This window comes from Vicia villosa, unplaced genomic scaffold (assembly GCF_029867415.1).
Source record: "Vicia villosa cultivar HV-30 ecotype Madison, WI unplaced genomic scaffold, Vvil1.0 ctg.003681F_1_1, whole genome shotgun sequence".
NCBI classification, from domain to species: Eukaryota; Viridiplantae; Streptophyta; class Magnoliopsida; order Fabales; family Fabaceae; genus Vicia; species Vicia villosa.
Window position 1 is genome coordinate 77540 of NW_026706268.1, and position 16852 is coordinate 94391.

Here is a 16852-nt window from a genome sequence, read left to right on the forward strand (position 1 = left end):
GAGAATAGAGTTTGAAGTTCAAGTGTACTTACCTCAAAAATGGAAAAACTGGAAATCGAATTCTTCAGTAGAGGTGTTAAAGAAGTTGTTTGATGATCTGGATAGCTTCAATGGACCTTAGGGAAGGTGTTTGAATGCTTGGAGTGGATTGAAAACATCTGGATCAGTTGGTGGAATCCGATCTGCAGTAGGACCAAGTATGAATCGAGCTTGATGATTCTGAGGTTATTGGCTATATGTGATGGATTGTATAGTTCATATGTGATATATGGATGATGTTAGAAGTGATAGTTTGGACAGATATGAGCTAGAATGGATTTTGGCATGATAAGGCTAGTGTTATGCATATTTGGGAAGTGAGGTAGTGATTTTGAGGTTTAGGTGTTTTTGGGGTGTGTGGATGGATCAAACACATCCCATATGATGTTTATGAGTTGTTGGAACCACCATCTTGGCCAGAACTTCAATGGTTTAGAGGTTGGGATTTCTACCTCTTTAAAACTTAAGAAACTTGCAATTCAAGAAAGAAAGAGAAAACCTATAATTTGTGAGGTTTTGGTGTGAATTTGGAAGTGATTTGAACCTCTATTTATAGGCCATGGATTCTGAATACAAGCCCTTGCAAGTTGATCAAAGAAGTGATAATTTGGCTTAAGAGATAAAAAGGAATCTTTTACATTTAATGCAAAATGGTTAAAGTAACTTAACCATGGTCATTCTTCAAGCTTCTTATCCTCTTCCATTCTGATCTTCAAATCAGAAAATATCTTCAATTATTGTCGTGATGCATCATTACTTGCATTATTTGGCAAAATGGTTCATAACTTAGTGAAAATGGCTTGAAATTTCAAGTGAAAATGATCACTAAATGCATAATTCAAAACCATAGCTATGCTCCATATTTTTTCATGATCTTGGACATTTTGGAAAGCTCATATTATGTACTTCAAAACCCTAGTTGAAAGTTTCTTCAAGACCCTTAAGGAAATGGGTGAAAAAGATCCATGAACTTTGAAGAAAATGAGATTTTAAGTGAAATTTTCAAAAGATACCAACTTTGAAGCTCCATATCTCTTAAATGGTTGATCTTATGGAAAAAAATTATATGTGACAAAGTTGTTCATTGGATCAAAATCTACAACTTTCATGTTGGAAGTTTTTCTTCAGTTTATAGGTGAAATTTTGAGTTATTCCCTTCCAAAGTTTGGAAAAAACCATTGAAAAACACTTAGAAAATTTTCTAAGTATGAAAGTCAAACTTTTGACTTTTTGATTCTTGATTGATTTTCTTGATTTTCCTTGATCAAATGACTTCATATATCATATATTGATGATTTGAAACTTCAAAAGTCATGGTTGACCAAAATTCCCCAAAAGTCAATGGTGATCTTGTACAGTTGACTTTTTCAGACGAATCGCGTTTCTGGAGATTTCAAATGAATCAAGCTATCCTCATCAAATGAGTGGTATGAATGGATCATATTGAGGTATTGGAGGATATTGAATCATAGTTTGAGTTGTGACATCATGTCCTGATTAAAAAGTCAGTTGTTCAGATGAATTAGGTCAAAAACCCTAATTGTCGACCTGATGAAATTGATGACTGTGGATCTTGAATTGAGATGTAATTTCCATTGGATGTTGTCATAGGGATTATTTGAAGATGATTGAAACCTTTGATTGACTTCCTGGGGATTTTTAGGGTTTCCCAAATGTGATCCCTGATTTCAGTCCCTGATAGTTCAAAAACCCTAATCTGATGATTTGAAATTTCACTGTTGATCAATCCTTGTGTAGGAGATGTCTTGAGCCAATAGATTAGGCCAAAATGATGCACTTGGGGTCTTGAGGTCATTTCCCAAGTCATTAGGTCAAATCCTGAGCAAAAGTCAGGGGTGTGCTATCTTCAGTCAAAACCCTAATTTGGTTGATTCAGTGCCTTTGAGCTTGTTGAAATGAATCTTTGGGGACCAAATGTTGATTGTTGATGAAGATGATTCATTTGAGATGAAGGGGAAACAAAACCCTAATTGATTGTTGCTTGTACTAATGAGTGATTTCTTGTTTAAATCCTGCTGAGTCACAAGTAACAAACACAGGCTATGCAATTTGTTAGAGATGCAAATGATGCATATGCAAATGATATGAGGTGGTATCTTAGGTCAAAAATTGGGGTATGACAGATGCCCCTATTTAAGTTTCTTCAACCTGAGATATGAAGATTGGAAATCTTCGTTTTGATAGGGTGGAAGAGACTTAAATATCAGAAGACGCGAATTTTGGACCTAAGATACCAAAATTGCGAATGATGCAAGGATATCTTTACCGAGGGGATATCAGGAACTGACTCCACTGGGGACAAGAGATCGGGAAAGATGTCTCAATCCGTTTTAGGAAGAGAACCCGTTTTTTGGGAAAGCAAGTGTATGCTTCACCAGGGAATGATAGCTTTGTAAGAAAAGCTTACCTATCGACATTATCGACTATCAGCACAGGGATAGACTTGTTAATAATGCAAAGGTGAAAGGTATGAAACTGTATTACCGACTATCAGCATTGTGATAGACTTGACATGGTAAAAGAGTTTCAAAGGTTCGGTTAATATTACCGACTATCAGCATGGTGATACACATGTTTAATAATATAACCAAAACAAAAAGGTTACCGACTACCAGCCTTGTGATAGTGGTTCTGAAGACAAGATCAATTATCAGCCGAGTGATAAAATGATTCTGGAGACTTTGTTAGGCAAATTACTGGTTATTCATCCTTGTGAACAGTAATAAGGCCCTGATTGTCAAATGGTCTTCATGATTGATTTCCTTGAGAGGAAAAAGTCTTTTGAAAGAGACATAAGCTGCTCAGATGATGAGGCTATTGCTTATTGTCTGTTTTTCACGACTCTATTTGAGGAATTGGTATTTTGAATCTCTGGTAAAGACAAGGTTCTAACCATGAATGAATTGGAAAGAAACAGTCAAACAAGACTTTGTTCCCAATGAGGAATGAACTCGACTGGGGATTTTCTCCTTCTTTTTGAGAGGAGAAACTAAAGCAACCTTCTTCCACGAGGAATGATCTCAGTGAGGAACTGTAGAAAGAAGATGTTCTTTCTGCTTATGGGTGACAACCTACTGGAGAGATGACATGCCCATACCTGTTTCTTTTTTCTTCTTCTTTTTCTTCTTTTGCTTTTTCTCTTTTTTTGGGATAGATATATCCTGAACAAGTGATTTTAGGCAGACATTTGAAAAATGCAATGATGCATAAATGATGCAAATATGTATGAATGATGAATGTCATGAATGTCGCATGCATGCTAACAATACTGACAGATAATGAAGTATACTGGAGAGGGACCGACGTCGCAATACAACCAGATACTTGGCAAATGTTCTTCAACACGGTGTAGATAACACAGGTGATGAATGGTGTTGCGTGCTTTAATCTTCTCTGAGGATGATAAGCATCTTTTCTCACTAAGATGGAAGAACTTCTTCACTGGAGATAGAAAAATCTTCGTTACTGGGGATAAAAGACCTTCTTTACTGGGGATAAAAGACCTTCTTCACTGGGGATAGAAGAGCTTTTCCTATCATAATCTTTGATTCATCCTATGGGGATAGCTGTTGATGTTCCTTCTGTTGTTCACAACTCAAAGGAAAGTTTCGCTTTTATTTTGAAAAAGGAAAGTAAATTCATTTAAAACTTCTTTTTTTCTCTTTTTTTTTTCTTTTCAAAAGTGAATAACACAATTAAAGCGTCATTTTGCAAGCTAGAAGAAATCAAGAATTGCAAACAAATGGGCACAAGGCTCAAATTTATTTAATAGGATGGTAATCAGCTAAAGGCGTGATTCCATGGAGTATTTACAAAAGTTGGAAATGGTAATTATGCGGAAAAGGCTACATTGAAAGCAATAACCACTATTCCCCCTAACAACTTTGAGTTCCAACTGTGCTTGTCGCTTCAGATTGGCGATGATTTGATTGTAGATCCTTTGATGAAAAAGACTCTTCAGGTGACGAAGTACGGACTAATGCAGTTACTTTGTCATAAATCCCTAATTTTTTGCCTAGATTGCCCTTTCAGGTTTTCAATCTACCAGGATGAATTTTTCTGTTTATTGTCTCTAATTTTTGCCTGGACCGCCCTTTCAGGTTTTCAGTCCACCGAGACGCTCATTTTTGCCTAAGTCGCCCTTTGCGGGTTTTCAACTTACCGAGCTGTTCTTTTGTTCTTTTTTAGACAAAGTATTTCTTGACTGCATCAACATTCACAGGATGTGGGAGTTCATCACCATCCATGGTTGCAAGAGTCATGGCGCCGCCAGAAAATGTTCTTTTGACAACATACGAGCCTTCGTAATTAGGAGACCATTTGCCCCTAGAATCTGGTTGAAAAGACAAGATCTTTTTAAGCACGAGGTCGCCTTCTTGAAATTCACGAGGTCGAACCTTTTTATTGAAGGCTTGTTTCATCCTTGCTTGGTATAACTGTCCATGGCATAGAGCAGTCATACATTTTTCTTCGATTAAGTTCAACTGATCGTATCTGCTTTGACACCATTCAGCCTCTGATAACTTAGTCTCCATGAGGACTCTCATTGATGGGATTTCAACTTCTACGGGGAGCAAAGCTTCCATGCCGTATACTAGAGAAAAGGGAGTTGCCCCTGTTGAAGTACGCACTGAAGTACGGTACCCATGTAAAGCAAATGGCAGCATTTCGTGCTAGTCTTTGAAAGTGACGACCATTTTCTGGACGATCTTCTTAATGTTCTTGTTAGCAGCTTCAACAGCGCCGTTCATTTTTGGTTTGTAAGGAGAAGAGTTATGATGCTCAATCTTGAATTCCTCACACAATTCTTTCATCATTTTGTTATTCAAGTTTGAACCATTGTCAGTAATGATCTTGCTGGGAACACCATATCGGCAAATGATGTTATTCTTGATAAACCTCACAACCACTTGTCTTGTAACATTGGCGTAAGATGCTGCTTCGACCCATTTGGTGAAGTAATCAATTGCCACTAAGATGAAATGATGACCGTTTGAAGCTTTTGGTTCGATCATTCCAATCATGTCGATACCCCACATGGAGAAAGGCCACGGAGATGAGAGAACGTTGAGTAGAGTCGGTGGCACATGGATCTTATCTGCGTAGATCTGGCACTTGTGACATCTCTTCACGTGTTTACAACAATCAGATTCCATTGTCAACCAATAGTATCCTGCTCTTAAGATCTTTTTGGACATTGCATGTCCATTTGAATGAGTTCCAAAGGACCCTTCATGCACTTCATGCATTAACATGTCTGCTTCGTGTCTATCCACGCATCTGAGCAAAACCATGTCGAAGTTTCTTTTGTATAACACGTCTCCGTTCAGGAAGAAACTGCCAGAAAGCCTCCTTAGAGTTTTCTTATCTTTGTTTGATGCCCCAAGTGGGTACTCTTGAGTTTGAAGGAAGCGTTTGATGTCGTGGAACCACGGTTTATCATCGATGACTGCTTCAGTTGCAAACACATAGGCGGGCCTTTCAAGGCGCGTAATTCTGACTGTAGGCAGATCGTTCCAATGATTGACTTTGAACATGGAAGATAGAGTAGCCAAGGCGTCTGCCATTCGATTCTGATCTCGAGGTATATGATGCAATTCAACCTTGTTGAAGAAAGTCAACAGACGTCTTGTATAATCTCTGTAAGGAATCAAACCAGGGTGGTAAGTTTCCCATTTGTCTTTGATTTGGTTGATCACAAGGGTTGAATCTCCATATATGTCGAGGATCTTGATCCTTAAGTCAATGGCTTCTTCGAGACCCATGATACAGACTTCATATTCTGCGATGTTGTTGGTGCAATCAAATAGCAGTCTGGCAGAGAATGGGATATGAGTACCCTTGGGAGTGATGATGATTGCCCCAATTCCATTGCCAAAAGCGTTTACTGCTCCATCAAAAATTAGGCCCCATCTTGATCCAGGCTCAGGACCTTCTTCAGGTAACGGTTCGTCACAATCTTTCATCTTCAAGTATAAGACATCTTCATCAGGAAAGTCAAACTTGAGAGATTGATATTCATTAATTGGTTGATGCGCCAAGTGATCGGCGAGAATGCTTCCTTTGATCGCTTTTTGGGCACGGTACTCAATGTGATACTCAGATAACAGCATTTGCCATTGGGCAATCCTTCCTGTTAATGCAGGCTTTTCAAAGACATACTTGATCGGATCCATTTTAGAGATTAACCAAGTAGTATTGTTGATCATGTATTGGCGGAGACGTTTTGAAGCCCAAGCCAAAGCACAACATGTTTTTTCGAGCATGGAGTAACGAGACTCACAATCTGCGAATTTCTTACTCAGGTAATAGATGGCATGCTCCTTCTTACCGGTTTCATCTTGCTGTCCAAGCATACAACCCATGGATTCTTCCAACACAGTAAGGTACATGATTAATGGTCTTCCTTCAACCGGAGGAATCAATATTGGTGGTTCTAACAGGTATTCCTTGATACTGTCAAACGCTTTCTGGCAATCTTCAGTCCATACAACCCCTTGATCTTTACGGAGAAGCTTGAAAATCGGCCCACAAGTAGCAGTCATTTGAGAGATGAATCTGGAGATATAGTTCAATCGTCCGAGAAATCCTCTTACTTGCTTTTCAGTTTTTGGTGCAGGCATCTCTTGAATAGCTTTGACTTTGTCGGGATCTACTTCAATACCTCTTTGGCTGACAATGAAACCCAAGAGTTTTCCAGATCTAACCCCAAAAGTACATTTATTAGGATTCAAGCGAAGCTGATATTTCCTTAGTCGTTGAAACAACTTCAAAAGGTATTCAATATGTTCTTCTTCTGTGCTGGACTTGGCTATCATGTCGTCCACATAAACTTCAATTTCTTTATGCATCATGTCATGAAAGAGAGTAGTCATCGCCCTTTGGTAAGTTGCGCCTGCATTCTTCAATCCAAACGGCATCACTTTGTAGCAAAAGGTACCCCATGGGGTGATGAAAGACGTCTTCTCCATGTCTTCGGGAGCCATCTTGATCTGATTATAACCAGAGAACCCATCCATGAAAGAAAAGACGTTGAACTTAGCGGTTTTATCAACCAACATGTCAATATGTGGTAATGGAAAGTCATCTTTTGGACTGGCCTTGTTCAAGTCACGATAGTCAACACACATTCTGACTTTGCCATCTTTCTTCGGAACTGGCACTATGTTGGCCAACCATTGAGGATACTCGGAGGTGACAAGAAAACCTGTGTCGAGCTGGTTTTGAACTTCTATTTTGATCTTGTTAGCCATATCAGGGTGAGTCCTTCGCAATTTCTGCTTAACCGGCGGACATTCTGGCTTCAATGGCAAGTAATGCTGAACAATATTGGTATCCAACCCAGGCATGTCTTGGTAGGACCAGGCAAACACGTCAACATATTCTTTGAGAAGGTTTGTCAACTTACTCTTGATATCAGCATCAAGCAGCGATCCAATGGTCACTTCTTTTTTGTCTTCTTCAGAACCCAAGTTGATCTTTTCTAAAGGCTCTTTGTGAGGCAAAATGGCTCTTTCCTCGTGTTTAAGTAATCGAGAGATCTCGTCCGGGATCTCCTCTTCCTCCTCTTCTTTGGCTTCGAACACAGGAAACTCAAAGTTGGGAGAGGGCATAGGGTTATTGCATTCAATGGGTTTATCAATAGTAAATCTGCACATGTGATTTATATTTGTTTCAGAAAATTTATGAATGCAAGAGTGTATGCAGATTTTTTTGAAAAAGTTTTTTTTTTTTTTTATTTTGGTTTTTTAGGATTACCATTTCCAGAAAAAAGCAAAAATAAAACTTATAATGTAGGGAATTCAAAATGACACTTTATTTATGATTCATCTTTGAAACAAAGCCCTAAACACAAACTCATTTGTCTTGGGCAGGACAAAGAGGGAAACTTTTAAAACAAAGCCCTATACACAAAGTTATTTCGGCGGAACATTTAAAAGCAAAGCCCTATAAAACATCTCTCTGCTTTGGGCAAGGCAGGAGGTCAAAATAACAGCGAGGTGATTACTTTGAGCGGCGAACAACATTCCGAACGTCGACAACTTTCCAGTAGCATCGAACTCCTCTGTGTATTATGTATTCAGGAAAATTTTCCTCAGAATTATCTTCAGTATTGACATTGACTGCTGGTCGAGCAGGATTTGAAGGTCCTGGTTTGTCACCCTTGTTCTTTGCAGAGTTGAAACGGTCTTCTTCTACTTCTTGAAGAGCATAAGATGAGTCACAATCTTCAGAATTTTCAGGATGTATTTCCCAGTCTTCAGGATGAAGAGACTCATTGTCAGCGACACTTTCCGAGTCGACTGCGGGGCCATCTTTGAAGGATAGAAAAACACTTAGAAAGGGGGGGATTGAATAAGTGTGACTTTAAATCTTGGACGATAAAAATAAATTGCACAATTATTTTTATCCTGGTTCGCTGTTAACGAAGCTACTCCAGTCCACCCCCGCAGAGATGATTTACCTCAACCTGAGGATTTAATCCACTAATCGCACGGATTACAATGGTTTTCCACTTAGTCCGCAACTAAGTCTTCCAGAGTCTTCTGATCACACACTGATCACTCCAGGAACAACTGCTTAGATACCCTCTAAGACTTTTCTAGAGTCTACTGATCAACACGATCACTCTAGGCTTAGTTCACTCCTAAGACTTCCCTAGAGTATTCTGATCAACACGATCACTCTAGTTACAAACTGCTCAGCCAACTGCTAAGACTTCCTAGAGTATACTGATCACACGATCACTCTAGTTCCTTACAACTTAATGTAATCTATTCAAGAGTTTACAAATGCTTCTTAAAAGCGATAATCACAACTGTGATATGTCTCTTAACGTTTAAGCTTAATCTCACTAAGATATTACAACAGCAATGTAGTGAGCTTTGATGAAGATGAAGATTCTGAGTTTAGATTTGAACAGCGTTTCAGCAAGTTTGATATAAGTTGTTTTGGTGCAGAATCGTTAACCTTGCTTCTCATCAGAACTTCATATTTATAGGCGTTGAGAAGATGACCGTTGAATGCATTTAATGCTTTGCGTGTTCCGTACAGCATCGCATTTAATGTTATACGCTTTTGTCAACTACCTCGAGCCTTGTTCACGCTGTGTCTACTGACGTAGCCTTTAGTAGCTTTTAACGTTCCTTTTGTCAGTCAGCGTAGTCTGCCACCTGTACTTCCTTCTGATCTGATGTTTGTGAATACGACGTTTGAATATCATCAGAGTCAAAACAGCTTGGTGCATAGCATCTTCTGATCTTCTGACCTTGAAGTGCTTCTGAGCGTGATACCATCTTCTGATCTTCAGTGCTTCTGATCTCATGTTCTTCTGATGCTTCCATAGACCCATGTTCTGATTCTGCTTCGACCATCTTCTGATGTCTTGCCAGACCATGTTCTGATGTTGCATGCTGAACCATTTGAGATACAACTTCTGAGCGCTGAATTATGCGTACTCTTTATATATATTTCCTGAAAGGGAAATTGCATTGGATTAGAGTACCATATTATCTTAAGCAAAATTCATATTATTGTTATCATCAAAACTAAGATAATTGATAAGAACAAATCTTGTTCTAACAATCTTCCCCTTCATCTTCAAAAATGGCATTTATGTGATAATAACCATCTTCAGGATTATTAATCTTGGCAGATGCATTGAAGTCAGTAATTTCAGGCTGCTGAGAAAATTGACAGTATTGGTAAGCCTCTTCTGGTTGACTATTATATTCAAAGGAATCTCCCCATCCAGTTGGTTGAATATCTTTAATCGCAATCTTTGAACTTTCAGGTGCAGTATATTTCACCATATAATCATATTTTCCACTTGGTTGTCCCAAGGTGTCCCAGATTTCTGCAGGAATAGGCGGAATTCCTTTGCCTTTGGATTTCTCTGAAGGAGGGTATGGTTCTTCCTGAGATATGTATCCTGAGTCATTGAGATAACATTTCCATTCTTCTTCAGTATCGGAGAGGCCTTCTTCGATGCATTCTTCGATAAGGACATTGACCTCTTGAGGAATTGGGTTAAGGAATCCTCCACTAATGAATGTTTCTTTGATCGGACGAAGGGTTTCATCCTTATTGGTGCAGTTTGAGAATGTTGGTGAACATCCGAGTCCTGCTCTGGTTTCATTCTTGGTCGGGATCACAACTTGCCCCCAGCCAGTGGTAGTTCCATCTTTCACTACTTTTACCGCCTCTTTGTAAGAAGAGACCGATGCTTTCTTTTTGGAAGATTCGTCTTCTAAAGATAGACCTTGGAACTGAGTTCCTTCCACATCATCAGCACTAATGAAAGAGAAATTGGATAAATGACTCACCATCAAGGCTTGTTCTCCACTTATCGTTACCAATTTTCCATTTGTTACAAATTTTAACTTTTGATGGAGCGTAGAAGTTACTGCCCCTGCTTCATGGATCCATGGTCGTCCTAACAGACAGCTATAAGCAGCTTGAATGTCCATGACTTGGAAGGTGATTTGAAATGTATGTGGACCAATTGTCATGGGAAGGTTGACTTCGCCGATAACAGATTTTCGCGATCCATCAAATGCTTTGACAACTACACCACTGAACTTCATAGGCATTCCTTGGTAAGATAAGCGAGCAAGAGTCGTCTTTGGCATCACATTCAAGGAAGATCCGGTGTCTACCAACACATTGGACAAAGAGTCTGACTGACAGTTCATAGAAATGTGCAAAGCAAGATTGTGATTTTTACCCTCCTCGGGGAGTTCTTCATCACAGAAGCTTAAATTGTTGCAAGCAGTTATGTTGGCTATTATCCCATCAAAATGGTCAACAGTCACATCATGATCTACAAAAGCCTGATCCAAAACTCTCATCAGGGCTTCCCTGTGGGCTTCTGAATTCAACAACAATGAAAGTATTGAGATTTTTGAAGGAGTCTGCATAAGCTGATCCACAATCTTGTATTCACTTCTTTTGATAAGCTTCAAAATTTCGTCAAAGTCAGGATTGACATTGGTTCCACTGGATTGACCAACATCAGTGCTTGTATTACTGATAGGAATTTCCACAGGATTCCCCACTGGTGTATTGATAGGATTTTGTCCGGTAGCAGGAGCAACAGGCTGCTTCGGAGGTAGTGGAGTATACACACGTCCACTTCTTGTTACGCGACTCACATCGGCGATATTCACGACAAATGAAAGAGTAGGTAAAGGAACTTCTTGTCCATTCTTTATCATTGTAACATTGTAGTTGTATGGAACTGCCTTATCAGAGTTATAGGGAACAGGTCCAGGTAGACAAATGATCAAAGGAGCAATAGGAACCTTTGGCTTGTTGTAGGTAACTTCTATGCGCTCAGGCATGTTGAAATGAGGAACGATGACGTTAACTTTAGGCATTTCCGAGTTGATATCTGAGACTAAAAGCTCATGCGGATAACATCCTATCATGTTAACTTCATTTTCATTCCTATTTCTGTAGATCTGAATAGTACCATTATCCAACAGAACTTGGAGATCTCTTCTCACAATAGAACATCCATGAGGATCTACACAACATATGCTACAGGAACCGTAGTGATGCTGGCGAAAATTCTGCCCTCGACAGAGAGTGGCGTGCATTTGTACCAAATCTGCTCTTGAGAAATTGATATTATAGACTCGGTATGGACCAGGACATCCATACACCATGTTTACAACATGCCCTCCATGATTGGGCAGCGGATTTGCTTGCACATTTGGGTTCAAATTTCTGAAAGAGAGGAGATTAGATCTAACCAACCTCTGAACTTCATATTTCAAAGCTATGCAATGCTCAAGATCATGGCCAGGTGCTCCTTGATGATAAGGGCATGAGACCTCAGCTTTGTACCACCATGGTAGTTTCTCAGGTACTGGTGGTGGTGCTTTAGTTTGAACAAGACCTCTTTCAATCAAAGCAGGGTACAATTCTGTGTAGGTCATTGGAATCGGATCAAACTGTGGAGCTCTTTGTACACGGTTCTGATTATTTTTAAACTGTTGAGCCTGTTGTTGAGACTGCGGGGTAAATCCCGGATTCGGTGCTGTATTAACGGCTGGTGCAATAGCAGCTACCTGTCGTTGACGATTGACATTTCCTCTTGGCCTCCCTTGGGATACCATGTCAACACTTTGTTCCTTCTTCTTTGGGAAACCACTTCCGAACTTTTTGGTTCCGCTTGAAGATCCACCTTCTTTAGTTAGACGTCCGGTTCTAACCCCTTCTTCTAGACGCATCCCCATGTTTACCATTTCGGTGAAATCACTTGGAGCACTAGCAATCATGCGTTCATAATAAAACGGACTGAGAGTATTCAAGAAGATCTATGTCATCTCTTTCTCTTTTAACGGTGGATTAATCTGAGCAGCAGTTTCTCTCCATCGTTGGGCATACTCTTTGGAAGCTTCATGGTCTTTCTGAGCCATGGATCGAAGCTGATCTCTGTCTGGAGCCATATCCGAGTTATACTTATATTGTCGGACAAAGGCCTCACCTAGGTCATTGAATGTTCGAATATTAGTGCTATCCAAGCCTGTGTACCACTTCAGTGCGGCACCAGTCAAACTGTCTTGAAAGTAATGGATAAGCAACTGATGATTATCTGCATAAGTAGACATCTTCCTAGCATACATCACAAGATGGCTTTGTGGACAAGAACTACCTTTGTACTTCTCAAAATCAGGGACCTTGAATTTAGCAGGTATTTGTACACTGGGAACCAAACATAGTTCCTGGGCATTCTTTCCAAACAAATCTTTTCCGCGGATAGCTTTAACTTCCAGCTGCATCTTGTTAAACTGCTCTTGGAGATCTCCCACAAGATTACGCTGATTTGTGCTATCACCTTGATCATGATAAATCTCATTGCCATCATAAGGAACAGTGTGAACCGTAGGGGTCGGAACCGTCATAGTGGGTTGAGAAAGTGCCATAGTGATTTGGGAAAAAGTTACCCCTGAATGTGGAATAAACGCCGAACCTTGTGTAGCAGGCGCTTCAGTTGTGGTTGTTTGAACCCCGGAGAAATTATGGCGAAAACCTGCACCAAAGCTGAAAGGCGGGCCCCAACCTTCTGGCATGGAGAAAGATGGAATGCTGAATGCAACGGTAGAAACTGGAGTAGTGACTTCAGATGTCGTTGTTGCTTGACTGTTTGGTGGCGGCGGCTGATTCTGTGCGGCCATTAGGGAGTCAACCAGAGTAGTGAGACTTTCCAATTTTTCCTGAAGGGTGGTCACTGTACCACGAAGCTCAATATTCTCTTGTTCAGAGTGTTCCATTACTCTTCTTCTGCTTGAACGAGTATTGTATCTGTGATCTGATTGCGAGCGCGGTCGAGAAACTTTGAGACGCGACAGCTTGACGATCTATTGGAGAAAGATCCAAAAGATGAGACTCTATACAACGGACTCGATATGCAGAATGATGTATGCAAAAAGAAAATTATGATTTTTCCAAACATTTTAAAGATTATTTTCTTGCAAACATTTGAACACAAACTATTCTTTTATTGAATAAATGAGAAATGTTACAACATTGGAGCGTAGCTCCTTACAAAAGCAAATGATAAATAAAAAGCTAAACAATCCTAAGCATCTTCATCAGACGAAGAACCAAATGCATTGTGCAGCTTGAGCTTCATGATTTCTTTCCCATAGTAAGCTTTCAATTCGGCCTTTTCGGTCCTCAGTTTGTCAACAACATTCTTCCAATCATCAGGAGTCGGAGCGTTGCTTGTTGAGCCTTCAAGATTCTTCTTGCTTTCTTTGATGTACCTCTTGATTGCAGCGTCTTTCTGACGGATCTTCTCATCTTTACTCATGAGCCATCCATCTTGATAATAGAGAGTTTCTTCGTGATCTTTCACTCTTTTCTTCAACTTTCTATTTTCCACATCAGTTCTACGAAACTTTTCTTCCCAAGCGTCTTTTTCTACCCTCATCTTAGCCAAAGTATCTTGGTATTCCTCCATAGTGGGAATGTTGGGTCGTTGAGACACTGCAGGAAACATGGGTTTTTCATAAGCATAAGGCATTTGGAACTCTTTTGCTCTTTTCTTTACCCAGTAGGTGTAGGCGTCCATGGCAATGCAATTTCTTGCCTCACCTTTTTCTTTCCATCGGACGTCGTACCAAGCTCTCACCATTCTTGTTTTCAACCTTTGAGGATTATCCCCTTCTCGGTAGAAGTAGCCTTCCACTGAGGGACCAATGGGTTTAGTTGAATTTGCATACCCGAGTTGTCGTCGGGCTAGGACCGGGTTGTAGTTAATTCCTCCTTGCGTACCAATGAGGGGTACGTTGGCGAATTCTCCGCAACTGTCAATGGTTTATGTACCACAGCGAGCCAAGGTATACCAATGAATATCATTGTTAGTAAGAGACATAAGTCTTCGAGGCCAACGCAAACCTTCTCGGTTTTTCGTGAAAATAGGAGACTCAGGTAAGTGTGAAACAATCCATTTGAACAACAGAGGTGCATAACATACAATGATTCCACCGCCTTGGCGATTCCTATGATGGACAGAGAAATACATGTCACCAAGCAAAGTTGGAACAGGATTTCCATTCAAAAAGATCTTTATGGCATTGATACCAACAAAATCGTTAACGTTGGGAAACAGAACTAACCCATAGATGAGCAAGGCTAGTATAGCTTCAAAAGCTATCATGCTACCAGTTTCGATGAAATCAAAGTCTTTATTTAGTGTGAAGTTAAACCCGGGAGGTTTCCTTTGGTAGTCCAATTACTCTCTACTTCAGACTTCTTCAAGTGGATACTTGCTGCAATGACGTGTGACCTAGGAATGGCTTCCAAACCATTGAAGGGTATTTTGTCAGACACAGGAATACCCAAAAGATTGGCATATTCTTCCAAGGTCGGTACCAACTGGTAATCTGGAAAGGTGAAACATCGGTAGACGGGATCATAGAACTGAACCAGAGTTTTGAGAAGTCCTTCATCAACATGAGTGTTCAGGATAGGCAAAAGCTTTCCATAACTTTTCCTAAAATCAGAAGGATTTTGTACAGAAGATGCTAATTCTATCAGTTTTTCCACATCAGGCGCTTTGAAACCGTACTTTTTGGTATACCTTTTTACCCCTTCCATAACTTAATCCTATAATGTTTGCAAAGAAAATTCTCTAAATTTTTTTTGGAAAAAGATGGGTTTTTTAATGAATGTATGAATGCATGGATGCATGGATGCCACATATTCAAACATGGTAAAGCAAACATGGTAGCGCAAACATGGTAACGCAAACACGGTACTACAAACATGGTACACAAACATGGTAACAAACATGGTACACATAGGTTCAAAGGTCCAGCGTCACGAGCATGAGGTCAGAGAACCAAAAATGGGATAGTTCTAGTTAATCACCTGCACAACATGTTCTACTGATACGTCAGAGTCTACATTTTTCTTTCGGATATTACCGGCTTGCCAATTAAACTTGTGAGCCAGCAATATTCTCAAGAAAAACTCGTCTGAGTGTGGTTCTCCGCATGACAACTAATCCAAGTCTTCACCTGAATAGTTTCTGCACCACAACCTAATAAGGCCAGGATGGGTTGGGGTTCTACGGCCAACTCAGCTTCTACAGTTCAATGAAAGTAATAATGTCTTCGCTACGAAACATGCTAAACATATATTACCAACAAGGAACCTCCACTGAGCGGAAGGATTCTCACGTACGCCTGTACATGACTATACCCTCCACCTAATACTTAATCCGAGTGTAGCATCGAGTATCAACCGGCTTCAGTCAGGAATCCGAAGCCAGCCATCTCGCTACTTCTTATAAGCCAAAGTCAAGTTCGACTAAGGTTCTAAGGGCGAATTAGTGCTCATGACACCACGCGGTAGCCAAATGTCTCATCGATCAAATTCAAGGGCCATCAGGACAAACCAAAGTGTCACACTAACGGGGGCCACCTGTTCAACCATAACGATACATGTCGTACAGTCTCCCTGATCTCATGCCACATACCTAAGGTACTTAGATCCGGGTTAGGATCTTTCACACAACAGAATACCCAAAACAGCCCTGCAAAAGTAAAGCAAGCAAAACAAACAATAGAAAACATTTAAGTGAATCCTAAACTTTTAAGGTAACCCCTCTTAATCGAAAAATCCCCAGCAGAGTCGCCAGTCATACGGTGAACTGCTTTTTTATCGATCGAAATGTCGCGGTTAAGCAAGAGTCGCCACCGACTTTTATTTTATCCAAACTAAATCAGAAAGGCAAAAAGAAACAGAAAAAAACCTTTTTAAAGAAATCTAAGTTCGGGGGGTAATTTATGCAAAGGGAAGGTATAAGGCACCCTTTGCATCCATGGTTTTCCATGGGCTCTTAATTGCTTTGCTTGCTCGTTTGTTTAGAAAATGTAGATGAAAGAGATAGGGACTTTAGCTCGTAAATGAGCGTAGCCCTTTTGAAAAATTGTGAGAAAGAATATGAAAATTGAGCATTGCAAGGCAATTCGGGGCAATTACCTTAAACTCAGATGATAGGTCTCTTTTTAGCCTTTCAGAATGAAAGGGTCAATCCTTGCCATAAGAGGGCAGGAAGCCTTTCGTTTGGAGGTAGAAGGGTCATCGAATTATCGTTCGCTCAAAGACTGACCCATGCCATAGAGAGGCAGGTAGTCTAAGAGGAAGGATCAGAATAGTCTTTCGTAGGCAACCAGAAGATACCTCAGCCTTTTTCGTAGGCAACTTTCGAGGGTCGAGGTCATGTGAGCGTATCGAAGGCAGCATCATTAGGGACCATGACCTTTAATCGAGG